This window comes from Leptonychotes weddellii, chromosome 1 (assembly GCF_054177405.1).
Source record: "Leptonychotes weddellii isolate Sample4059 chromosome 1, ASM5417740v2, whole genome shotgun sequence".
Lineage (NCBI taxonomy): Eukaryota > Metazoa > Chordata > Mammalia > Carnivora > Phocidae > Leptonychotes > Leptonychotes weddellii.
In genome coordinates, this window is record NC_138369.1 from 120,439,070 (window position 1) to 120,465,057 (window position 25,988).

The 25,988-nt window shown below is 47.2% G+C and overlaps 1 long non-coding RNA gene across 1 annotated transcript; it reads left to right on the forward strand.

The window, feature by feature from the left end:
- The first annotated feature begins 47 nt into the window (after window positions 1–47).
- Window positions 48–20,303, forward strand: LOC145723519 (uncharacterized). The gene is made up of 3 exons (XR_014148632.1): window positions 48–152; window positions 12,778–12,934; window positions 20,204–20,303. It is a non-coding gene; the product is annotated as an uncharacterized LOC145723519 (long non-coding RNA).
- The last annotated feature ends 5,685 nt before the right edge of the window (window positions 20,304–25,988 follow it).

Below are 25,988 nucleotides of genomic sequence, written 5' to 3' on the forward strand. Positions count from 1 at the left end.
ATTTTTGGATATTTAACTGGCTCAACACTTAACGTTCCCTGAGACTTCAATGTTGGCAGCTCACACTCGCCATGTTGCTGGGGGAACACATCATTCAAGCCGGCAGCTGATGCCTGATCTCCACTGCCAAGGCAAAACCAGGGCTGAGTCAGGTACCTGTGTCTGGAAATTTTTAAGTTGGACAGTCTGACAAACTGGGCGAACAGCACGCGACACTGCAGACAGCTGAGGTTACAGAGGTGGGGTCAGGGACTAGGGACGCGGAGACATGGGTTCAAGTCTCTGCTCCAGGGGCTCCGTTTGCCTTTCTGCACCTCACTTTTCTCACCTACAAAACCAGAGGATTCTACCAGATGATTTCCAAGCTGCCTTCCTCCTGGTAGTTCATGATTCCATAATTGATGGGATCTTTCCATTTCATCAAACAAGTACAGGTTGGGGACTGATCTCAGCCAAGTCCTGACCTTTTCTTTCCTCTTTGCTTTGATTGTGAGGGCTGTGCTCAAGAGAGGTTGTGAGACGGTGGGATGGGGATGGAAGAGCCGGGACGCTCGCTCCTGGTCACAGTTTATCATGAATGGGATTTGTGGATCCAGCCTGGGAATGTCGGCAGGTCAGCTCCCTTTGTGGGTCTCAGTTTTCTTACTGGTAAGATGAGGAGTTTTGGAAATGGTCTCTACAACCCCTTCTGGCTCTGATACTCTGAGTACTATCAACTGAACAACTTTTAAGTACTGCCCCAACACCAGGGCGGGAACCCCCTCACAAAGCAAGCTGGGAAAATTCCCATAATACCAACTGATAAGCTTGGGGAAAAGCACAAGAGAGAATCCATCAGGTTAAGAGTAATAAACAGACCATTTATATGGAGCTGGGAGACCCGCGTCTGTGTCTCTAAGCTGCAGTTCCCTCTTCTGTAAAGTGGGGATAGAAAGACCTGCATCACTGGGTGGGGTAATGATGAAGCAAGTGTGAAAATACTTTGTATATTTAGAAGTGCTATGCAGAAAATGTATACTTAATATAGTCCGTTTCCATAAGACAGTCTGTTTTAAAAACAAACAAAACAAAACAAACCCAGTTATATCAGTTACTCACTTGTCTGCTTCCTAGGAAGCAACAATTTGGGTCAGCAAATTGTTGGCTCCTAAGGAAAGTATTATTTTAACGTGAAAACTTTAGGACTGAGTAGCAAGACAGTGAGTCTGCCCCCCACCTAAGAATTCTGCATTGTCCCTTGAGTTACTCACAGTGGATTTCTCAGGAACTTTGATTGAGTTTACTTGACCGTGAAAAAGATACTCACCCATCCGAAATCCTGCTTTGATTATTGCCTGTCAAGAGAGAGATGGTGGAAAGAAGGGAAGTGTGAGTAAGCAGGGAGAAAAAGAAAGAAAAGAGCCTTTCGCCTTCCTGTTATATTTTGGGCAATGGATGCTAACCTTTATGCTCTAATGAGCTTGTAAAAAGGCTAATTTTGGTTCACTCACATTACTCTGGTCAGGGACACTGCTGTAGAATTCTTCACTGTGTTCCCTGGAGGGGAAGCTTTCATGGGGGCCCCTGGGAAAAACCACAGGGAGGAAAAGGTTCTCATTCCATAAATGACCATATGCTTCAAAGCCTGCCCAACTCAAAACTTTTGAGAGCATCAGTCCATTTTTAGAAATATCAGTCACTTCTTTATCTCTTGTTAACCAGTTTGGGGGGACCATATATCACAATATGTTAGCAGTGAAGGGAGGCCCCTAAGTGCTGGCACCTACCTCATCCGTCCTTCTCATTTGCTGCTGCCGGAATTACTTTCTGAAGGTATAAATCCCAGAGCCCTCCCTTCGCTTAAAAACCTTCCAGCCTTCAGCTTCTTCATCCATAAAATGCACTAATGATATTTATGCATATGCTTTTGTGGGGTTTAGAAGAAATAGTTATAAAAAGTTTAGCAAAGTGTTAGTCACATAGTAAGCTCCTGATAAATGCAATTATTGTTATTACTGCTTTAGAATAAAATGGATATTCCCTAAAATGGTATTCGAGGCTCTCCATTAAGTGGCCCCAGTTTAGTCATTTTACTCATACATCTGCTAAGCCCTTCAAGGACCCAGTACACCAGCTTCATCATCCAAACCTACCTCGCACTCATCCCTCTCTGTATCCTACTCAGGCTGCTCCTATGGCCAAGAGAACTGCCTTTCTTCTCTCTGGCTCTTTCTGTTATGTCACCTCTTACACATACCCCACAGAAGTTCATTATCCTCTCTCCTGTCCATTGAAATTTGTTTATAATTTGTTCTGGTACTTACAACAGGCTACCCCGCCCTATTGCTGTGAGGGCAATCGATCTTCCTTAGACTACGTCTTAATCATCTTCCTATCACCCACAGAGTATTGTACATAATAGGGGATCAATAATATTGGATTGAATTTAAAGAAGGCAATTAAATGTCCCTGTTGGCCCTGAGATTCTACCATTGAGGGAAGGTTTATTCCCACTTCCAAATCGTCTATGGAGCTATCATTCATTGAGTACCTCCCATGTGCCAGGCGCCAGGCTTCTTAACCCTCCCAAGAGCCTCGTGAGGAGAGAACCATCAGCCTCGCTTTACACTGATGTTGATTGCTCAAGGTCTCCCAGCCAGTAAGGGTGGGGTGGGGGGGAGCTGGTATTAGAAACCAGAAGCCTCAGCATGCAGTCTCCACTTCCTCTAAGAGAGCGTCTCCCACTCTGAGCTTGCCTTAATTCTCACACTATAGCACTTGTGAACAAATTGAACTGTATTATATAAAACAGGTTTATTGCTGCCCGGCTGTATTTTTTGAAATTTTTGTCTTGATTCTCCAAGTAGTTGCAGAGCAATATAATCATAGAAATAAATAACCATGTATTAAGCACATATGTATTTAGCACTTTACACAAACACGTTAATTCTACAAAGAAGATGTTATTAATCCCATTCTGCAGAGAGTTTAACTGAGGCAGCTGCAGGCACTGGAGTGCTCCGGATGCGGGATACTCAGGGCAGAGGCTATTTTCCAAGAGTTACAAAGTGGTTTTTTGTTTGTTTTGCTATTTTAATCACCAGCATACCAGCTGAATCTCAGCCCTAAATGTGTGATGAATGAGTGATGGAGTTTCTTTCATCTTTGTAACCTACGCTCTTAACCCTAAATCCCTGATGCAAACATATCCTGTGGAGTGACAGGTAGTCTCACCGGTGGAGGAAGGAGGGGCATGGCACTGGACCAAACAGAGAAAGCTCAGGTGATGACACCTCAGCCCAGTTGAGGTGATGGGGCGTTCCCTCCAGGCAGGCAGAGGTGTGGTCCTCTTATCATCTGGGTCAGTCTCTCCTGAGTGCTTGTGAGAAAACACGTCCCTGGGGACACCTGGGTGGCTCAGTCACTTAAGCGTCTGCCTTAGTTTCAGGTCATGATCTCAGGGTCCTGGGATCGGGCCCCACAGCAGCTCCCTGCTGAGCAGGGAGTACTTCCTCTCTGCCCCTCCCCCTCCCCTGCTGTCCCTCTCTCTCCCCGCCCCCCACCCCGCCTCTGCCCTCCCCCTGCTTATGCCCTCCCCCTGCTTGTGTGCCTGCTCTCTCTCTCTCTCAAATATATAAACGAAATCTTAAAAAAAACCCACACATTCCTGGGTTCTTTCTCCCGGGGACCCACTGAATCTGCATTTTAAACAAGTCTGGCAGGGGACTCACCACAGCCTATGCTGCTCCCCTGAGGGATCCATTCTAACCTTTACAACTATTCTGAAGAAAACTGACTTTTTCTCAAGTATCAGCATCCATAATAAATAAAAAGAAACCATTTATAATTTCGCTTGATTGCTTCCCAGTGTTGCCTCTTGTCCAAAGGCTACTGTGTAGTTTGATACATTCCATATATTCCCTATGTCTATTTGATGATGTTTAAAAGAAAAGTTGCATCTCCGTATAGTTTTATTGCTTCCTATTATTTTCCTTTGCAAATGTCTCAAGTTGGAGCCACATTCTTAAGAGGGTTCTATAAGAGAGTGTATTCTGAATTTCAAACAACAATTTCATAAATAGACTTTTGGAACACAGCATGTTCCTAACTAGGGAACTGTCTGTATTTTAAAGTTTTTGTAGTTATTTGTCCCTAAGAAAAAGATTTTTACAATTGGCCCTAGAAGGATGTGGGTTGGGGGACTCTGAGTTTTTCCAAATTGACTTCTCACAGAACTCTGGCTATAGCGTGGTAGCTGACTTGATTTGCACATTGTTTTTATGTGTTTCTGGGAGTTTTGCCAATTTGGGACGTATACGTTGAAGGTGTAGGAAGTGGATTTCTTTTTTCTTGTTTGCGAATTTGTTCGTTTAACAAATGCTTCTTGGGCACCTCCAATGTACCAGATGCTGTGCTAGGGATTCAGACAGTAATCTCATTCCCAAGAGGCTCAGAGTTCTAGTAGGTGGAGCAAAAATTACAGACCACACAGGGAAAGGCGTTGGTGGTGAGACGGATGCTGCTGTGGAGTTAAACTCTAAAGGGGAGAGAGTCAAGCAGTCAGTGGAGGGAGGATGAGAGAGAAACCCAGAACACCCACCAGGAGTTCTTTTATTCATTTATATACTGGGAGGAGATACTCAGGACTGTGACTTTGTTCCTTTGAGTAATGCCAGCTTCTTCTGGGCTAGGCACACACCTGGCCATGTTCCCTCAATGTCTGTGGCAATAGTAAAAGCTCCTTTCCCTGTGCAGGGATGTGGGTGCCGGGCTAGAAGCCGGAGGGGGGGTAGACTGGAGCTAGTTTTCAAGTGGGTGAGGGGCAGGAGATGCTAACTTAGAGCCCTGCACTCTATCACTTTGTAGGGGCTAGGAGCTTTATTTATTTTTTTCAAAGACCCTACACCTGCTTTCCTGACATTTCTTCTTGTTGGTTCTGGCTTTGATCACTGGTATCCATAAGATTAGAATACACCCTTTTTTTTTTTTTTTTAAATGACACATCTCTGCAGCTGCCTAATGGCAGCCCCTGCATTCTTCCTCCTCTCCTCCCCAGACTATTTACTCATTCATTCAGGTGTCCATCCAATAAACATGTATTTACTAAGTGTTCTTAAGGAAACTACTTGTCTTGGCACTCTGCTAGGTGCTGGGGATATGGAAATGAAGATGAGGTCCTGTGTTTAATGAGAGGACTGGTATGTGGACAAATGATGACACCAGGGCTTTGCAAGTGATCTGGGAGACAGAGAGGCACAGGGGATCCAGCCAGGGTGGGTTGGTGGAGGGAGGCTACAGGGACACTTCTTAGAGGCAGGCGACAATCCCTTAGCTGTATCTTGAAGGCTAGTCAGGACTTTCCATGTGGGACCTATTGGCAACTGCAGGCAGTGGTGGTCTCGGAGCCCTACCCAGTGGTGTGCTCGAGACAATAGTGTGCATCTCCTCCTAATTCTGCATTGTGTGACACCATGTTGGTAGTTTGAAATCAGCCATGGTGGGAGCATTTACACCACTGCAATCTGCAAATGCTATAAATCAGGTCCCCCTGCTCTCTTCCCACCAGAGCTGGTTGTCAAATATTTACTAGGACGACATTGGCCCTATCACCCTATAGCTCATGCCGTGATAGAAACTGTCACAGGGAAAAGGAAGAGATATAACTTAGTCTCTGGTTCTAATATGTGAATGGTCTGCCTACCCGCCTACTCCTACCTCTCCCTGGCTCCCAGGTAAACACTTCCTGGGGACACTCCCAGTGACCACTGGGTCCCTCAACAGAAGCTCAGCTGAGTCTCTAGGAGTGATGGAGTGTACCACTGTGATGTGAGTCCTTGAGCTGGTTTCCGACAGTGGGTCTAAGGGTAATGAAGGTAGGAAGGTAGAGACTATAGGCCACACAGCTCTTGTCAAACATTTCCCTCAAAAATATCACTGTTGTTGGAGTGTAAACTTGTGTCTTTATTCTCAGGTCTTAAGGCAAAACTTGAAACACATCACTGCAAGCTTTCGATTTCTTTATCACCCCCATGTTTGGTCATTAAAATGTATATAAATTTGGACTTCAACTCCATTATCTTTTCACGATTTTTTAAAAAGATTTATTTATTTATTTTAGAGAGAGAGAGAGAGAGAGCATGCATGAGCAGGGGGAGGGGCAGAGGGAGAGGGAGAGAAAGAGAAAGAGGAAGAAGCAGACTCTCTGCTGAGCATGGAGCCCAGACGCGGGGCTCGATCTCACAACCCTGAGATCATGACCTGAGCCAAAATCAAGAGTTGGATGCTTAACCAACTGAGCCACCCGGTCATCCCTTCATGGTTTTTTAATACAGAAATAAACAGAAATAATACTAAAATATGCTGTTTATCCCCTTGCTTTTGGGCAGTCGGGGGGCATAGCGAAGAGTCCCCAGCTGAGCTCCAGAAGCTGAGTGTCTCTATAAGTGGAGAGCATCACTGGGCTGCTTTGTTCTATATGACTGTTTGCTCCTTGTATTTGAAAAGATGACACTCAAAACATAAATACACTGAGACATTTTCTCCTGCAGCCTGGGCATTGGTGTTACCTCATATCTGCAGCACGAGAGAAAGGGACAGGAACTGGGCCAGCTAGTCATCAATCCCCAAAATCAGAGTCAGCTTATTTTGTTGGACTCCGGATGCTTGTTTTTCTGTGCTCTCTGCTGACAATTACATTTAATAGTAATTTAAGAGATTGATGCGTATCATTTAGCCCTGTGCGGTTTCATACTTAAATTCTAATCTTCTCGGGGATCTCAAAGATCTTGAGAGGAGAAGAAGGGGAAAGAGAAGAGGTGCTACGGATGGAAGCACTGACTTCTAGGTTATACCACTTCATTCTTACAATGCCCGTCAAGGGGGGGGGACAAAGACCCTGAAGTTCAGGGGGAGGAGGTGAGTGGCCCAAGGTCACATGGCTGGGGTGGTGCTGACAGTGACGTAGTAAGAACTACTGAAATTAGCCCAGTTCCTCCCCAGCACTGTCTCTTTGCTGGGCCAGATCTCACCCTGACCCTGCAAGGAAGGTATTATCCGAAATATCCTACAGATTAAGAAACTCCGCCTCAGAGAGCTTCCATGACTTGGCCAATGTCACACAGCCAGGCTTCCCCCTGAAATTTGAACCCAAGACTGTGGAGCCCCAGAACCCACGCTCTTTCTGTTAGGTCAAGCCATCCCCTGCAGGCAACTATGGGCTCTACTTTCTTTTTGTCTCCCAGTGTAGATCACTTTGGGGTCTCCTTTATATATAGGTTGGTTGTCATCTTTTGTCCTGTCTCATTGTTCCTGCTTATCCCTGATCCTTCTGCTTTGTCCTGACAGTACCCCCCACCCTTGTGACTTTCCCCTGAGGTAGGAGCAATCCTGAGTCATCTTTGACCAGTTTCTTAGGACCACTAACCTGTCGCTATATCCTCCCTCTCCCATACCTAGAACCAGCAGAGAAAAGGCATATTCACAATGAAGGCAAAATAAGAAATGGTAGGTTTTTGTGTTCTGCACAGTGAGTGAGATTTCCTGCTAGAAAACTTAGAAGCATTTCCAGACCCCGCCATGGTGGTTGACAGCTTCCAAAAGGACTTTCCAGGGGCACCTGGGTGGCTCAGTCATTAAGCGTCTGCCTTCGGCTCAGGTCATGATCCCGGGGTCCTGGGATCGAGCCCCGCATGGGGCTCTGCTCAGTGGGGAGTCTGCTTTTCTCTCTCCCACTCCCCCTGCTTGTGTTCCCTCTCTCGCTGTGTCTCTCTCTGTCAAATAAACAAAACAAAACCAAAAAACCAAAAGGACTTCCCAGGGAAGGGAAACTTTCAGATTGGTCTTAGCTAGTTTGGCTGTTCATCTTCCTGGAAATAGGGCCTGGGGAGATGAACTTTTCAGACGGGGTCTGTCTAATTGTGTACCCCAACAGTTTGGATTCTATGCCATCGAAAGGAACATTGGCAATATTATCTCCAATTCAGTATGTCCCACACTCAACTTGTCCCCTTGGGTTGCTGTTCAGTCCCTCAGCAAGGACAATTTAGTTTGTTTCCTAGCTCATTTCCAAATCTGCTGCAAGAGAGGCAGATTCTTCATTACTCCACTCCTTGCCTTCACTTAAGACTCTTACCATGTCTCCTAGGGTAACTCTCCATTTCATGCTCCCTTCCAGTCTAGTGCCAGTCCAATCCATACCTTCTGTCCTGTAGCTAGAGTGAGCTTCCCCAAATGCAGATTTGATCTTATCACTGTTCTGCATGTTTATCTTTTGATAATTTTATCTTTTATCTGCCCCATTATTTCAATATAAAATCATAAACTCCTTTGCCCAACCAAAAAAACCTTTTGTGATTTGGCCCTGCTTACTTGTTCTGACTCATTTCTCACTTCTGCCCACTCCTGTCTATACTTCAGACATTCTGAAACACTGCTTTTGGAGCTTTAAGTAGTTATTAGTCCTTACGATACTCTACAATATGTATTTTTACACCCTCTTTTAGGTGAAAAATGTGAGCCTCGAAACACACAGCTGGTAAGTGGCACAATCTGACTTTAAAGATGAATCTTGCCGTCTCTGAAGACCAGGGTCTTCCTAACAGACTTGGGTAGCCTGGCATACCTGTGGAGTCCACCAGGCCTGCAGTGAGAGAGAAAGGGAAAGACTGGACCACTTCTGATCAGAAAGCCCTGACATTTTCTCACCATAGCCCTGTCCTGTCCCTCTGCCTCACGTGATTTTGCAGAGGTGAGGGGTGACTGAGCCCCATGATTAAAAATCACTGCAAAATTCACTGTGGCCAAGGAGAAGCCACACCATTCATCATGTGAACTGTGCTCAGATTCCATTGCTTGAGTTTAATCAGACTAATGAACCAGCTGGCTTCCTTTCTAAAGTGATTTCTGCTGTTTCCATTACTGGGTAACAGCACAGCAGGATGTGAAAGGGAGAAAGAAGAAAATTCAGCTGGGGGGAAAGGACATCCTCTGAGTGTGCCAGCTGAAGGCTTGGCTGTACTGGGGGAGGTGGGGCAGAGTAGCTGGGGTATGGAGGACGAACTGGCCAGGATCTTGTGGTGTCTGGGCCCAGCCTATCACCTCCTAGCAGATGATCCCAAGGAAGGGAGGAGGTATGTATGTATGTATGTATGTATTTATAAGATTCCATTTATTTGTCAGAGAGAGAGAGAGAGCCCAAGCAGGGGGAGTGGCAGACAGAGAAGCAGGCTCCCCACCGAGCAAGGAGCCCAATGCGGAACTTGATCCCAGGATCCTGGGATCATGACCCGAGCCGAAGTCAGACGCTTAACTGGCTGAGCCACCCAGGCATCCCAGGAGGAGGCTTTAAAGTATTGATGAAGATAGCTCCAGGTGACTTAGAGGCCAATGCCCCCTTCCCCCACCAAGGGAGTCCTTATCCACAGGCCTTGCTTCATTGAGTGGCCTGGGACAGTCATATTGAACTAGCCCATTCTGGTCACTTAACATAAGGGCAGCCAGCCAATCTGGAGGCTGGCAGTGGCTATAACTTGGGTTTGTCCTTGAAAAGAAGAGCAGGGACAAATTCTCTATCTCTGAAAACCTGAGCCTAGAGACACAAAGAGAAGTTGCTAGTTAGGTTCTGGGGAAGAGAGGGAAAAACTCATGTACATGTGGGGTCTGGGATGGCCATTATGGATTAGATGACACTTACGTCTGAGTGTGCCCCGGGGAATCCCAGTTTATCCCAGTATAATTATGACTGAGGCCTCTTTTCACTCTCATAAGTATTCTGGTTTGGAAGAAAAAATATTCAGTCACTCTAATTATGGATCATAATGAGTTGTGGAGCGGGGGGAAGGGGAGGGAGGAGAGAGAAGACTGGGGTCAGGCCTTGGAGAGCCTTGTGGGTTGGGCTGAAGAGTTTTGGATTTATGCTAAGGGCAAAGGGGATTTTAAAACATGGGAAAGTACAAGATCAGATTTGGCTTTTCACAAGATCGTTCTGATAAAATGTGGACAGCAGATGAGCCGTGTGCTGATGTGGAGGCAAGGACATCAGCTGGGAGGCTGATGGAACAGTGGGGGCAAGAGACACAGAGGCCTGAATTAAACCAGGTGACGATAGAGAATAGAAAAGCAGATGTGTTCAAGGACTGTGCTGGAGGAAGCTCTGAGAAGATTTGGAGACTGATTAAACTGGACGGATGAGGGAGAGAAAGGTGTTAAGGGTGAACGGCAATGCCTTTCCTTAGGACGGGGCAGCTGGGAGCAGGAAGATGGTGAGTGGAGCTTTGGACGTGTTGGTCTCAAAGGCCATCAGAATGGCAGCTGAATGATTAGGACTTGACTAGGCAGAGAGGCCTGGGCTGGAGACACTGAGGGGGAGGTAGCTTCATTCGTGGAAATGGAGAGACCACACAGAGAAGAGGGGTAACGTGAGGAGAGGGAAGAGGGAGAGATGGTGGGTGAGGATAGCACTCAGAACTGTCTGTGCTTCTGTGTCGCGTACCCTGCCTTGCATTATGTTTTACTTCGTCTTCTCATTCCCCACTGCCAACTGTAATCCCTTTGAGGCCTGGCACCTTTATAAATGTTGAATCATCTACCACAGTGCCTTTGTGTAGTACACTGTTAGTATGTATCTGGTACTAAGTGATGGGAAAGTTTTTAAAGGCCCATGGTCTGAGGACCAGGAGATCACTGAGGTCCTTGGGAGAGCATCTTCCCCTGGTGTGTTGGGCCAATGCCAGACTGCAGTGGTGCACAGACTAGGGGACGAAGGGAAAACAAGCTAGTGACTTCAGCCACGCCCTGGGTTGCCTCACTTTCCACTAGCCCATCCTCTCCCTCCTCACCTTGAAGGCAGTATTATTTTTAATTACTTTTGAAGGAAGGATTTGAGATACTTAGTCACTTGGGACAGGGCAAGCGCCAACGGGGGAGTTAGAATGTCTGCTTTTCCTCCTTAAATTCAGTGCCCTGAGGAAAATGGACACCACCACCATGCGACAGGAAGGGCTGCACTGTGCTCAAATCCCAGCTTTGCACTTGGGAAGGGCACTGATGAAGTAGCTCAGAACAGTGGGAAGAGCTCTGGAAATTGAAATAGGATCAACCCAGAGCCAACATCTGGCTCTGTTGTTAACTTACCTGATAGATTTGTAAACTTGTAAAGTTGCAATATCTTTGAATCTTGATTTACTCAGCAGAAAAATAGGGATAATGATGAATATCTTTCAGTTTGCATAGCTAATCCGTGGGCCGTGGAAACTGGAACTCACAGAGGTTTTATGTAATACATCCTAGTCACTGGGCTAGTAAGTGATGGGGCTGGATTCCAACCCAGGGCTCATCGACTTTGTTGCTTTTGCACTTTCTGGGGCATTTTGCTACCTGGCACATGGGATGACTTACAGATACCCTCAACCCTTTTTGAATGAAGCAAGGCATCAGTAACTAGATAAATGCCAAATCAAGAATATGCAAAGTTCCCTTGCTAACCCCCATTTTCCTTGGGACCTGAGGAAAGCCCCCCGTTTCTCATCTATAAATGGCTGCAAAATTACATGTCCGACTGCGAAGGCTAATTGTGAGAGCTAGACGAGTCAGTGTCCGCAAAGGTACCCAGCAGAGTGTTCACATAGTAGGCACTAATTAAACGGTAATGAAAGCTGATTGTAACTGAGTTTTGGGGTTAAGTCTTCCAACAGGATTTGCTGAGAGTGGCAGTGATTGTTGTAGTGCTGGAGGTAGCTGTAGTAAGAGCAGCATTCACTAACATTTATAGAACACTAGGAAGTTTTCAAGTGCCAGAAATAACTCTGTTTAAGTCTCATTTAAATAATCTCATTTAAATTCACAACAAGCCTCTTAAACAGATACCATTATTTATTTCCATTTTTACAGATTAAGATAGCAAGGCACAAAGAAAGAGGATAAGTCCCTTGTCCAAAGTCCTCTAACTAGTATGTGGAATAATAGGGGTCAAATGCAGGGCTTGGGCCTTAGTGAAGTCTCCACCTTCAGTGGATGCCAACACAGGAACCCTAAGGTCTGTTGGAATTTATTCCCACACAGAGCATTGTGAGCCAAGATGGAAATGAGAAGGCACCTTCCAGGAAGTACCATGACTGCTAAAGAGTGGCAGACCCCATTGGTCTCCTGCTCTGATTCCAGAGCTGACCCTGGGTTTCCAAGGACAGTGCTAGCAGCTGGGACAGAGGTGAGGTTATTGTCACAAACCCCAGCCTGCACTTTTATGGTCCCCTTACCAGCCAGTCCCTCTCCAGAGATCCTGCCAGCCTTGCTTAGGCTAATGGGATGGAGAAAGAGACCTGGGCTAAAGGCTGGTGAGAGACTCACAGAGTCAGAGGGAGAGATGTGGAGCAAGGAAGCCCACTAAGAGGGGCTGGCAGGGAGGCCACCAGCCTGCTCATCTGTATGCTCTGCGGGGGAGTGCTACAGCCGAAGGCACGGTCTGGGCCGCCATTTGGATGTGGGCCGTGAATCATTCAAAGCTCATGGGTACAAGTTCTGGGCTTCTGGGGGCTCTGATCCCCCTCCCTACTTGCCTTTGCCTTCTGCCCCAACAGTGGGATTGGGGTGTGTGTGTGTGTGTGTGTGGTGCATTTCCATATTGAAGAGGCAGAAAAGATGGAAGCCCTAGGGTCCATCCTCATCTGGGAGCTTAAGCCCAAGACCGTGTCCTCTCACTCTCTCCTTGTAGCTGCTCTGGAGTCCGCTCCCCCGGATTGTTGGCAAAGCCACTGAGCTGCTGATTCAGTGACATTTTCCAGGATCACTGTGTTCTTTCTTCAGAGCCGTTTGAGATAGAACTGGGAACAGGAAGCCCACTGTCTCAGAGGACTGGATCAACAATGGTGCTCCCCAAGCACCTGAAGGCTGCAGGATCTCAGAGCTGTGGGGAAGAGGAAGGAAAGAAGGAACACCCCTTGGGTTCCAGGCCTGGCATCAGGTATTGTCACAGATCGTCTTTTCTTTTCATCCCCTCAGTAATACTAGGAAGTGGGTAAAATTGTCCCACCTCTCGGGAGAGGAAATTGAAGCTAAGAGAGATCCAAGTGACCCACCTAAGGTCACTTGGTGAGTAAGAGGCCTAAATGATCCTTCACACCAGTCTTCTAATTCTCTGTGATAACTCTTCCTTACGTCGCACACCCTCCAGTTTTTACCTCAAGCCAGGATTTCTGGGAAGCATCACTGGTTTATAAGGCAATGATGAAGGAATGGTGTGAGCTTGTAGGGGCTTACACATGCACAGTGGGTCATTGTGCCTCGTCTCCTTCTATGCGCTCTGGATCTAGAGTCTATCAGAAATTCTCATGGAAAGTCAGATGAATCCCAGACCTAATTGGCGGCCTCCATGCGTTTGGGCACAGACAGGTGTGAGAATAATCAGACAGACACATGCACCTACCAGAGAATCTTGGAGCTGGAAGACAACTTGTAATGTAATGTAACGTAAATCCCTGATTCATGGACTAAAGTTCCAGGAATGAAACCAAACAGCTTTGTAGTCTGTGCTTGGAGATTTATAGACTACGAGTTGTCACAAAAGGAGAAACTATGGTAAGAAATTGTGACAAGAGATGTGTGGCCCCAACAACACGCAGGCTTGGGCTGTAGGCACCCCAGTGATGTGATGGTGGTGGTCGTGATGGGGGTTGTGATGGAGATGGGGGCTGATGAGAGTGGTGGTGGAGGACGTGATGGTAGCGATGGCGGTTAGAAATGGAGGGGAGGTGTCTCTAGAGGAAGAGGCAGGGGTCCAGGTGGAAGTGCTAGTGGTAGTGGTTTTGGAGGGAACGGTGTTCTACCCTCTGAGGTTTAGGGTAAGTTGAGCTCCCCATAGCCTGAGAAGCCAGTGCACACAGGGGGAGCCTCAGGCCCAGGATTGGCAGAGGGCCAGCTCCTTCCCAGGACACCAAACAACTGCCCCGATTGCCTCAGGGTGGCTCATTGCTGGCGGGAGGATGAAAAGCCCATAGCTCCTGCCTGGCCTGTCCAGCCCTGGGTGCTGTGTGGCTCTGGGGGCTGCCCAGATGCAACCAGCATGGCCAGATGACGGGGCTCTGAGGCCTGGCAGAGTTCAGGGCTTCCGTAGGAATGGTTAGGATGGAGCCATCATCAGGTCCTCTGATAAGCACACACACACTCACACCCACCGCACATACGCACATTCACGCTCACACACAGTCTCTGCAGAAGCTCACGCTCTTTGTCTTTAAAAGCCAGGAGAGACAGAATGGAGCGCGTGCTTACCGTGCCACATGCCCACCTCCGCCATCCTGATCGGGCTGCTTACACAGTGCTGGCATCTCTGCTACCCGCTTAGTCACTGAGACGCCACCAGCGAGGAGAGTCAGTGTGTTATTTCCCTCTGAAGTGAGAGCGCACCAGCTGAAGAGTTACAGAGGGCGGCCCTGACAACAGCCGTCACGGCCCCCAAATGGCTTCCTGTTAAGTTTTAGCACCTCTCAGGGCAGAGGAAGCCCCCACGCTCCGTTATCTACATCGACTGGTATGATTTACTGGCTTCCCTTGGTGAGTAAATATTTGCAAGGCTGATTCAGCATAGCCTTGACCCCCAAGGACTCCTGCCATTATGGTGCTCCCCAGCATCCCTTCCCCACAAAAACACACGTGGTTCCTATTCCGTGCACGCCTCCACCCGTCCCGTGACCCCGTTCTCCTGGCCGTACCACCCCAATCACAGACGCACGAAAGCACCTCCTCTAATACGATCCCTTACTTCCTCACATGGGTGAGTAATAATTGCGAGGGCAAGGACGTGGGAGGACATGCAAACGCCATTCCTTCTTGGTGCCTTGTTCGTGGGAGGCGCTCAGAAAACGAGCAGTCACTGATGGGAAGGAGGGCCAGGGGGCACAGATGTGGCAGCTCCTCAGTGTTCTCAAGGTCATGGTAACTGCAGCACCAGGAAAGAGCCAGCTCAAAGCTTCAACAGCCTTTAGGAAGCAGAGGGCCCAGCTCAGCATCGCCAGACCACAAACAGAGCTTCCTTAGGACTTCCTAGGGCCACAGGCTGCGAAGTCAGCCTCTGCGGGGACGGGTTTGCACAAGACAGTGGTACGCGTTGGTACCTGGGCAGTTCTCCAGAGACCCAACTTGAAGGGTTTCTTCTGTTTCCTGGGGTTACCTCCATGAGGACTGGGTCAGTCGTTGCTGGCTACAGCCCCCTGAAACTCTGGACAGTGACTCAGAGATTAGCCAGAAACAACAATTCATCTGTGGGCATAGGCTTAGGCACTGTGTGTACCTGGCAGCCATGTCCCTGCTGCCCTGCCTGGCTCCCAGCCCAGATGCAAGGATAAGCCCCCACGTTCTAGCCAACTACAGAAGCGAAGGCCGGTTTTAAGGAAATTGTCACTTTGCTTGATAAAATAGTACCCAGCCTCTCTGCCACAGATTGTATTGGTTGCCAGATGAACCTCCCACCTGGGTCCTGATTTCATTCAGGCATCCACCGGTTACCAGCTCGTGGTATTCCACCGGTGTCTGTTACCGGTCCAGGGGTTGGCATGTGGAAAAGGTTTCAGTCAGCTAAGGAATTATAGTCCATGCTCGAGAAAACATCATACTTCTTGATATGCACAACACGCATGGAGCCCTGATAGCCGTTAGCAGGTACCTTGAAACCACAAAGAAACCCAGCTCTCGGGGGTAGAAGCTGACACTGAGCACAGCCAGGTGGGCCCTCAGAAAGAACTTGTGTATCCGATGCCATCGCTGATACATGGATTACATCATGCCTAGGGCTGTTCTCCTTTGGCCCCCCTTGCGTCCAATAAGACATTTTCTCATTGTTGACAGCAGTTTGATTCAACATGCTCAACATCCTTGCAACCAAAAGGATCCTAAGTGATACCCATTGAGTTGCAAGGCTGGCCAGGGAAGAAGACTCTCCATGTGGTGAGAGGAAGAAAAAACAATGCAGTCCAACTCCTGTTTCCAACGATTCACCTTTCAGGGTAACCTCCAAGGGCACCTGTTTAATGCTGTAACCACAATCTCCCTCTTAAAAATTCCTCTGTAGAGCAGATGTCAGGGTGGGGTATTTAAACAATCCTTCACGCGATCTTTAGAGATGATAGCAGGCAAATAAGCATCGAGAGTAATTTGCAGCTAGATAATCTGGTTCTCAAGATATGGCTTAGTCTTCTTCAGACTGTGGCTTTAGGTTTCAGTCAGTGTTCACATGCTGGGCGCCATCGAGCATCCCAGAGTCATGCCTTAGAAATCCATGCTTTCTGGCATCTAGTCTGGGAGGGGAAGTCTCTCTCCCACCTTCTTAGTTTTCTGTAGCAGGTCCTCCCTCTTGCTCCAGTGATTGACTCAGAAAAGGCCACATTTCTCAACTCTAAGAAGAGGCACTGCTTGAGGCCACAGCAGCTACAATGAATAATGTTGCTGAACAATGAATTCCAGGACTGTGCAGTGATAGAAGCATTGACATGAGAGCCAGAAATCAGCTAGAAGGGGCGGACACAGGAATTATATCTTTATAAGATATGCACTGGATCATGGCTCCCCGCCTAGCATGGAGTCCCGAATCCACTGGGCCCATGCCTCTTCAGCCCATGCTGAGTACAATATAAAAGAGACATCACAGTCCATACCCTCCACTCCCATGTTGGCAGTGGAGCGTGGTAGGAGCAGAAGACTGGGGCCCACTGCCTGGGTTTGACCCCATTTCTTGCTAATTGTGTGACCTTAAGCAAGTCACTTAGTCCTATGAGCCTCCGTTTCCTTTCGTGCAAGCCTACTACATAGGTTGTTGTGATGATTCAAAGAATAAAGTATATAATGTGCCTGGTACATTAGTAGTTTCCCAATACATGGTAGTTTTAGTTATGAGTAACCATTCAGCCAGTTTCCCACTTCCTTCTGTGACCTGTCTCTTTTAGAGATGCCTGACTATGTCTTTATGGCTCTTTCTTCTGTGGGGCTTCCAGGTCACCCTCAGATTTGACATACAGCTTATTCTTTCCTGAGTTACTCCATCCTGACAATGTCCCACAGACATTCTTGAATGGCCTCCGGCACTGTCAGGCCCAGAACCCTTCCTGTCTACCTGTGTGTCCCTGGGCTGCACTCCTACCCATCACATCTAAACAGGACCAACCCCAAAGCTTTTGAAAGACCCTGGAGATAGCCAGAGAAGACTGTCCCCAGGCAAATGAACTTATGAAGTAGTCCCCTTGGAAATGCAGGAGAGGTGCATGGCTCTCCCTCGAGCCTTTGCCATTTCGATGATATGATGGCATTGAATGGCAAACCATGCTAACTTGGGAGGGAAGCAAGGCTGGGCGCTGCCTGTATAGTAAACAGTTTGATCTCTCTTACTAAGGCCCATCTGCCTGAGGTGGACCAGGGCCGACGGAATCTCCTGGGGCTACTAGAACCAGATGCCTTTCAACAGGTTTTGCCATCGATCTTAATAAATAGAAGGAGGCAGCCATTGGCATGAGAAATCCAAAGCAATCTTGGCCTGGAAGGCTTATACTCAGAAACCCTCACCATTTCAAATCAATTCAACCACTATTTCCAGGGCATCTCCTATGAGCCAGTCACTGCACTAAGCACTGGGATTACACAGATGAACCAGAGGTAGCTCTGTCTTGGAGATGCTTAGAGCTGGAAAGAGAGGTGAAAGGGTGCCAGATGGGGGCTGAGTAGGGTAATAAAGTATTACAGGTTCTAAGGGGGGGGGTATAAGTAGGGTATAAAGGGCACATTAAAAAAGGAGGGGTCAGTCCTCCTTCGAGTAGGAGGTCAGAAAAGTCTTCACAGAGGAAGTGACCCAGATATCAGTTCCACGAATATTCACTGACTATCAACTGGCACTAATTTCTAGGCTAGAGGATTTCACAGGCATTATCTCATTTATGCTTTACAAAAACCCTGTGAGGTAGGTAGTATCATTCCTGTGATTTTCAAAGAGGAGGAAACCTAAGTCCAAAGGCCACATGCTAATAAACGAAACTGGAACTTTGGTATAATTAGAATTATCTGACCACCTGGGGTAATGGATATCCTACCTTCGAGGGTCTATTTTGCTGATGCACACAAGTTTCAACTGAGCAATTATATAAGTAAATGCCCAGAGATCTACTCATCATTCTGGTGATAGGAAAATTCATGCAAGTGAAACCCACAAACAGAGAAGCTAAGGTAAACCCTCCTCCTTCATATCCCCACTTCCTTCCTCATTATCTTTCTCAGTTTTAGAAGTCTTAAACTTGACCCCAAAAAAAATTGCCTCCAGAAGCCACTGTGCTTCTCTATTTCATCATGTTGGCCTTGAAATTGACAAAGAGCCTACTGCCAAGGAGGAGGGGACTAGGGTGGGCTGGGAAAGGAGGGTTAACTGGGGAAGACAGAGGGAGAGGGCAATAGGAGGAAGTCCTGTGGGGCTGCTGTGGGAATGTAGGCCTAACAGATGAGTGGATGAGCCGAGAGGGTGAACGGAGGCAGAGAGTATCAGATAGGGACAAGAGGTTACAGAGAGGAAAGAGGAGATGGTTGAGAGATCCAGAGAGGAGGAGCAGGAAGAACCATGGCCAAGTTCCAAAGGGCACAAAAGCAGGATGTCCTCATAGTCAGTCAATCCCAGTGTACCCTGCCTCAATCCTTGTGTCCCAGCCTCTCTGGGAGATACTGTGCTGGCTCCTTAAAAATATAGACTCACATATTAGAAGGACTGGTTTCTGGGGGAAGAGACTCAGCAGGCCTGGTTTCACTCAAACCTCAGGCTCTCTGTCAGTAAAGGAGGGGAGTGGGGATCAGCGAGATGATCTTTCCAGCTCTGACATTCCAGGATTTCAGGGCCAGCCCATCTTCCCTGAACTTGGCTGGAGAGAGAGGAGGCTAAGAGCTTGGGGACTTGAGCCAACTTTGCAGGAGCATGGGAAAAGGCAGCAGCTTTAAGATGGAATCAATAAACAAAGTGCTACATCAGGAAGGCAGTCTTAGTCCTACCCTCATCCATATAATTTTCTCAAAATTATTTTGTCACTATACCCATGTTTCCTTTTTCCCCAAGTAGATTCAGCTTATACTGAGCGATAACCCAGAGGCAGAAGAGGTTACAAACATGTGAGCCCCTAGCCCAGGGTAGTAGGCTGAATTATATCCTTCAAAGATATCAAGTCCACCGGCCTGGAACCTGTAAAGTTACCTTATTTGGGGGTGTGGGAGGCTTTGCAGGTACGATTAAGTTAAGACTTTAGAGATGAGGCGATTATCCTGGATTATCCGGATGGGCTCTAAATGCAATCACATATATCCTTATAAATGAGAGGTGGGGAGATTTGACACAAAGTCCGTTTGAAGATGCCGGCCTTCAAGACTGACGTGAATAATACAACTACAAGCTAAGAAGTACCAGCAGCCACCAGAAGCTGGAAGAGGCAAGAACAGATCCTCTCCCCTAGAGCCTCCAGAGGGAGCACAGCCCTTTAACACACTGATTTTGGACTTCTGGCTTCCAAAACTGAGAGAATAAATCTCTGTTGTTTTTTTAAAGCATTAAATTTGGGGTAATTTATTACATCAACCATAGAAAACAAATGCACCCAGCCTCCTCCTTCCCCCCAAACCTACACATTCTGCATGTGTGCCCCATGTTCCTAGTGTGACATGGGCCTGCTATTCCCTCAGAGGGATAGAGCCATCTGGACTCTCTGGATGAGCTGTAATGGAAAAGCCACGGACTAGGAGGTATGGAGAGGACCTGAAATGGAGATCCCAGTTCGTTACCTCTTTGTGGTAGGAGAGGACTCCACCTCTCTGAGCCTGTTTTCTTGTCTGTAAAATTCAAACGGTAATCCCTGACTACTCACTTCCATCATGTGAGGACTACATGATAGAATGGATTTAAAGGCAGTTTGCCATCTTTAAAGCTCCGTCCACGTACCCTTATTATTTTTCATTAAATCTTGCTTCCTGGACACAATCCTTGGAAGATCCCTAGTGATATCAACACACAATCCCTAGGAAATGCAAGTAAGAGTCCGGTTGATAGAATCTTCTATGGTCCTTGCTAGCTCACACATTTCCCAATGCTTGTTCTCTGATTCTGTGTGATAGGGAGCAGTGGAGAATGTGTGCATGATCTTGTGTGTGGGGGGGGGGATGTTTATGGATGTTAACCCTTTCCCAGCTCCCCTAACCTAGAGTCACTGATGTGCTTTATCCACAGATTGCTCAAGACCATAAAAATCCTAAGTGTGTTCATGACCTCTGCACCACCCAGATGAAAGGACCTGGCATGAGTCTGATCACTTGCGGACAATGTCTTATTTGCTTTGTGTCTCCAGTGCCTAGCATGGAAGGCCCAGTAAATGTTTGTTAGTGAATGAAGGAATGGACTGATATATGAGTGGTTGCATGCATGAATGAATGAATGAGTGAATGAAAGGAAATGAGTCTTAAACAGCCACAAAACCTTTAAGTCACAAACTTCTCATGTCCATTAATACTATCCCTGTCTGTACAATTGGGTTTTAACCTCAGTTCCACTGTCTCACATTGTCTATCTGGATCTCTGTTCTGAGCTTGGCTGGGACACATTCTAGCAATCCCTTCCAATATATATAAGCACAGTCAATGGTGCTCCCCGGAATCTCCTGCTTATCTGTGATGGGTTTCCAACCACTGCACTGGGCCCCACAGATACTGCAGCAGCCAGGCCTGGTCATCCAGTGGGTAGCACCCTCTCTGTCCTATATCCTGGTAGACCACCCATCTGCACCTCGGGCCAGTAGCAGCGCAGAATTAGGGTCCCCAAACTCCCCTCCCACCCAGCCTAAACTCTTTCACCTGGGCTGCTGGGGTCCCATCATGGTTTCCCCAGATTCCAGTAGAAGTAAACTTGGGAGAGGAGGGAGGAACAAACATTTCTCGAATGGAATCTGAGAAGCCTGATGTTTTTCTTTTATATTGGTTGTTACAGTACTCCATGCTCATCGTATAGAACTTGGAAAGTACATAAAAGCACAAAGTATTAGAAAAAAGTCATCATAATTCCACTATCTAGGGTCAATCACCATTAACATTCTGGTACATTTCTATTCAGTCATTTTTCTATAATTCTTACATAATTTAGATCACAGAATATATGCAATTTAAACCTTGCTTCCTAAATGTAATATTTAGCATAAACCATTTTTTCACATCACCAAAAATACCCCATAAAAATCATTTTTAGTGGTTGTATAACATTCTTCAGTCCAATATTAATAATGATTTACAGGCGTAATCCACAGTTGGCCTTCCCTCGGTACTTTAACTCCGTCCCATTTTCTTTGTTCCCTGGACAATCCATTTGCAGAACTCAGCAGCATGTCCTCGAGCTCTCTAAGAAGGATTAGTTCATTCCAGAGCCACAGTGAGCATGAGCAGTGTAGACTTTCACTGAAGATTTCACAGAGAAGATAGAAGAAAGATTTTACATTGTATATCCTACAGCAAATAACTTTAATAAACACATCCCTTCAACACTTCTGATTTATATTAAGCCCCTCTGTGGCCAAACCGCCAGCAGGAGTTTTCTTGTTTTTGTTTTTCCCCGTTCTTCTTCCTAGATACCACTCGCCCAACCCACCATATTTTTTAACTACTGTTATATGAGCTCCTAGCTTCATAGACTTATACTCATCTTGGGACTTGGGAAAGCAAAGGGTCTCTGAATACCTGGACCCACCTACCTTCTGTAGAAGACAATTTAGTGAGAAATCATTTGATACTTGAATAGGCCTTAAAATAAACGAGTCCATCCCCACTTCCACCAACCTCACCTATCATCCTTAAAGTATTTCCTCCAGACATATAAAATGCTTTCCCTAGGAATAAATTACTTTCTCAATTTCATTAAACTGCTATATAATAAAATCTTGATTTTTTTTCATGGGATCAATTCTGTCTTATTTAGAGCTGAATAAGAAACACTTGTTTTAGGAAGGAGAGGGAAAACTGCCCATGCAAATATGGAACTTGAATATGAGAATCCCATAGATGCCCAAGAAACAGTGGTACCTACCAATTCTCAGCAAGAGATATTTGATTGGGGAAAGGAGGAGATAAAATTTCAATAAAAGGATTTCAGTCTGTCGATATACTGGGTGAAAGAGAGTAGCAGTGGCCTAAAAGCAAGGCCAGCAAGTGTGTTTTATCCACTAGGAAGTTCCCCTCACTGTCAACAGTAGTCCTTGTCCCTGTATACTTGGAGGCCCCCTCTGCAAAGAGCACTGCCCAGAACACTAGGTCCAGGAGAGCACAGCTCATTTCCAGAAAGCCACAGCAAACTGGGGTGTGTGCAGAGGAAAGCTACAATAACCATTTGAAGGGCTGTAAGAAAAGCCTGAAAGAAGGGGACAGTGGCTCCATGGTAAGCCACTGGAGGCAGCAGAAGGGCTGACGTGATACCCACTTGCACAATCAGGTGAAGACAGCCGGGTGTGACACAGACAATCCTGAGAGGCTCTATGAAATGGAAGAGGCAGTTGGTCCCGGAGAACCCAGCTCCAGGTGGGAGATGAAAGGTGCTCTGCTCTGAGAGCCCAGCTTTCATTTGTTTGTGACCATGAACACAAACCACTCTGCTGGGAGGGGGGTAGCCAAAAGGCCTCACCGAGGAGCACTCCCTCCCCAGGGTGACTGTGCTTAGTGTGTGGGAAGAACTGGCAGTGGGGAGGAGAGGGCGGAAGCTGGGGTACCCCCTTCTTGGGAGTCCGGGGAACCCAGCCAACTAGAGGCAGGCCCCTGTCCCTTGCCCCACCCACTAAGTGTCCTCTTCAGTACTGGAGGCTCCCAGAGGAAGGGGATAGGGCAGGAGCGGGCAGGGTTGCAGATTTAGCACCTCCTCAAAAACCACCACCACAAAAAACCAGGAGGCCCAGTTAAGTTTGAATTTCAGATAAATCCATTTTTTAAGTGTGGCTATGTTGCGAATGTTGCACGGCAAGCCTAAGATGACAAAATCAGTAACTGCCCAAGTTTTCCGTCAATAATAGAAAAAGAGGAAGTTAGGGAAATAGGGAACTCCAGTCGTTGGGAGACCTGCATAGGCATTTGCGCATGCGCACCTGCTGGAGAGTGCGGGAGGGAGAGAGGGAGGGAGAGGGAGGGAAAGATGTTAAACTGTTGGCACTGTCACTGGCCAAAGACAAATACCTGGGGAGCTCACAGGAAGATAAAAATGATTAAAAAAAAAAAAACAAACTTGGTTTCACTGTAAACCTAAAACTAGTCATTTATGTGAATTTTCCACCATTTCTGTCTTTTTAAGCTACCCCCACCTCTTCCTCATTAAGACCTTTTGTACTCACAGCAGCAGAACTGTTTTATGAGAGCTCACCAATCCTCTCCAGCCTCCCTTTCACCGTAAAATCACACCTAGTCTGTGAAGGCTCTGACATCTGCCTGTCCTGGGTCCAGGGTATCTCTGACTGCATCCAGCTGTCTCCTCCCCTGTCATCATGAACTCACTGTGAGACTACTCGGAAGTTTTCCCCCAAAGTTCCTCTCCAGGATACCCCTCCCCCCACGTCACCAGCCCAGCTTCCTTATTGGTTGGAATTTGGTTTAGGACCGTTTATCTGCTACTTCCTCTACTTTCTGGGAGATAAAATAGTGAGGCAAATTATGAGTGTGTCAGATGCTCTGCTTTTAGCCAAATAATGTTTCCCCAGATCTGAATAGTCTGAGTTCCCAGCTGGGTGTATTTTCTCTGGGACCAGTTTTATGATTGTATCAGAAAGGAACCCTCCACTGCCCCTAACCAGGTGCTACTGTGTCAGTCCCTGTCTTGAATTTTCCCACTTGCTCCTTTGGCTGGTGCTACTCCCGTGTATTTCCAGGCAGCACGAAGCCTTCTTGGCTCCCATTTCTTCTCTAGCCTCTTGGTAATGGGCATGTTCTTCATGAATGGCTCCCATCCTTCACTTATCCTGTATCAGCCTTGAAGACTGTATTGCTGTGGCCCAGAGAGTCCTAGAAGAGCATGTGGGCTGCCCTGTGGGCGACCTGCTTCACTTTGTTCACCGCCCCTGCTCTGTGTTGTGTGAACAGACACTTTGGACCTCTCTAAGGAGAAATATGATTTCAGGTGCCCGATGCAGGCACCTCAGATCGTCTTACTCATCTTGCCATCATGGGCGTCTACTCAGGCTTCCTTTCCTTCTCCTGGAGATAACACCTTGCTCTTCATTTGGGAACTGCAGCCTCCCACCCCCACCCCCACCCCATCCCGGAGTCCCCTCTTGTGAGCTGGAACCATCAACTGCAACATCCCACCTCTGGTCACCCGGGAGGGAGAGCAGCTCCCCCACCCCCAGCGGTTTCATCCCATCTCCTTATTGCAGACACAGCATGTGCTCCAATCTGGGTCAGTCTTCCTCTGGGAGCATCTATGAGGTCGTTAATGGGGGTGATACAGGCCTGAATGTGGGCAACAGTGCTTGGCTCTCCTCTTGCTGAAAGAACCCCATTCTTTTTTTTTATACTTTTTTTTAAAGATTTTATTTATTTAATTGACAGAGAGAAAGGGAAAGGAGAGATGGAACACAAGCAGGGGGAGCGGGAGACGGAGAAGCAGGCTTCCCGCTGAGCGGGGAGCCCGACGCGGGGCTCGATCCCAGGACCCTGGGCTCATGACCTGAGCCGAAGGCAGACGCTTAACGACTGAGCCACCCAGGCACCCCGAAAGAACCCCATTCTTAAAGGCAAGTAGAGCTGAGGGGTGGAGGGAGAGACCAAGAGATCCGGTGACATCATTTGAGTCCCTCTATCCAGTTATGCCTGTGGCCACCCCACTTCTGGACTTCCATTTTTTTTTTGGCTTTCGGCACTCTGTGTTGGCTTTCACATTTGCAGCCGAAGAGTCCTGAATGACACGCTCTTGGTACCTTCGGTTCTCCCCACATTTAACTGGCACTAAGTTAGTACCTACTATGCTCCAGCACCTGCATTCTCTCCCACAGTTCTCACCTCAGTCCCATCAACTAGGCAGATCACAGAGAGGAAACAAGGCTAAAGTAGAACGCACAGCTAGTAAAGACCTCTGCTGGAATCTAAATGCAAATTCTCTAACTCCAAATCCAATCGTCTTTTTCAAGTTTTTAAACTTGAACGCACACAAAGAAATTTTTACACGTGGCCAAATACATACGTATCCTGTTGTGGTGAACCGTATGGAACTGCAGTTGTCTGACGGCTACGAGCTGACAGTGGCAAGTTCCTATAGTTCCATCTCTAGGTATGATTGACAGAAACAAAAATATCACAAAACAATGCTCGTCCTTAGTATGTATAATGCACCCAGATAATTCCATTCTGTCCTACTCCATCTTTTCAAATGCTGGTCACAACCCACTAAACTGATTTCATGACACACTAGGGAGATGTGACCTGTGGCCTGAGAAAGCCTGACCTACACAAAATCTTTCTGGGACCTGCACTTCTCTGGAGTTTTTATCTCGCTCCCTTTACATTTCAGTTTAAATTGCTTGTGGTGAACTTTCAGACACAAACGTCTTTCTCCGTCATTGTTTCAGCCAGAGCTCATCCTCCTGGATTCTCTTCAGTGGTATCTGGAAGGGCTGCCTCCTGGGTCATGTGTGGGGTGTGGGAATATGGTGAGCCCCACACCGCCAGGACCGTTCACCCCAATTCAAGAACCACAGAGGGGGTGTTGCTACTTGCAGTAATAAAAATGGAGACTTGTGATAAATATTGTAGGAAGCATACCACCCGCCGCTCAAAATGAGATCCAGATTTCTCTGAGCATGTCTGGTTAACTTGTAGACAGTCCCAGAAGAGTTCATTTCTGTGAAGTAACTTGCCCACGGCCTTTCGGTTTGGGTGGGTGAGAAGGCAGATTTGATACAGGAAGAGAAGTGATGAAAAGAGCAGATGGACATCTGTCCCCTGTCTGGCCTTGGGAGTGCTGTCTGAGCCCTCAGGGGAGAGAGGCTGCAGGAGCTGCT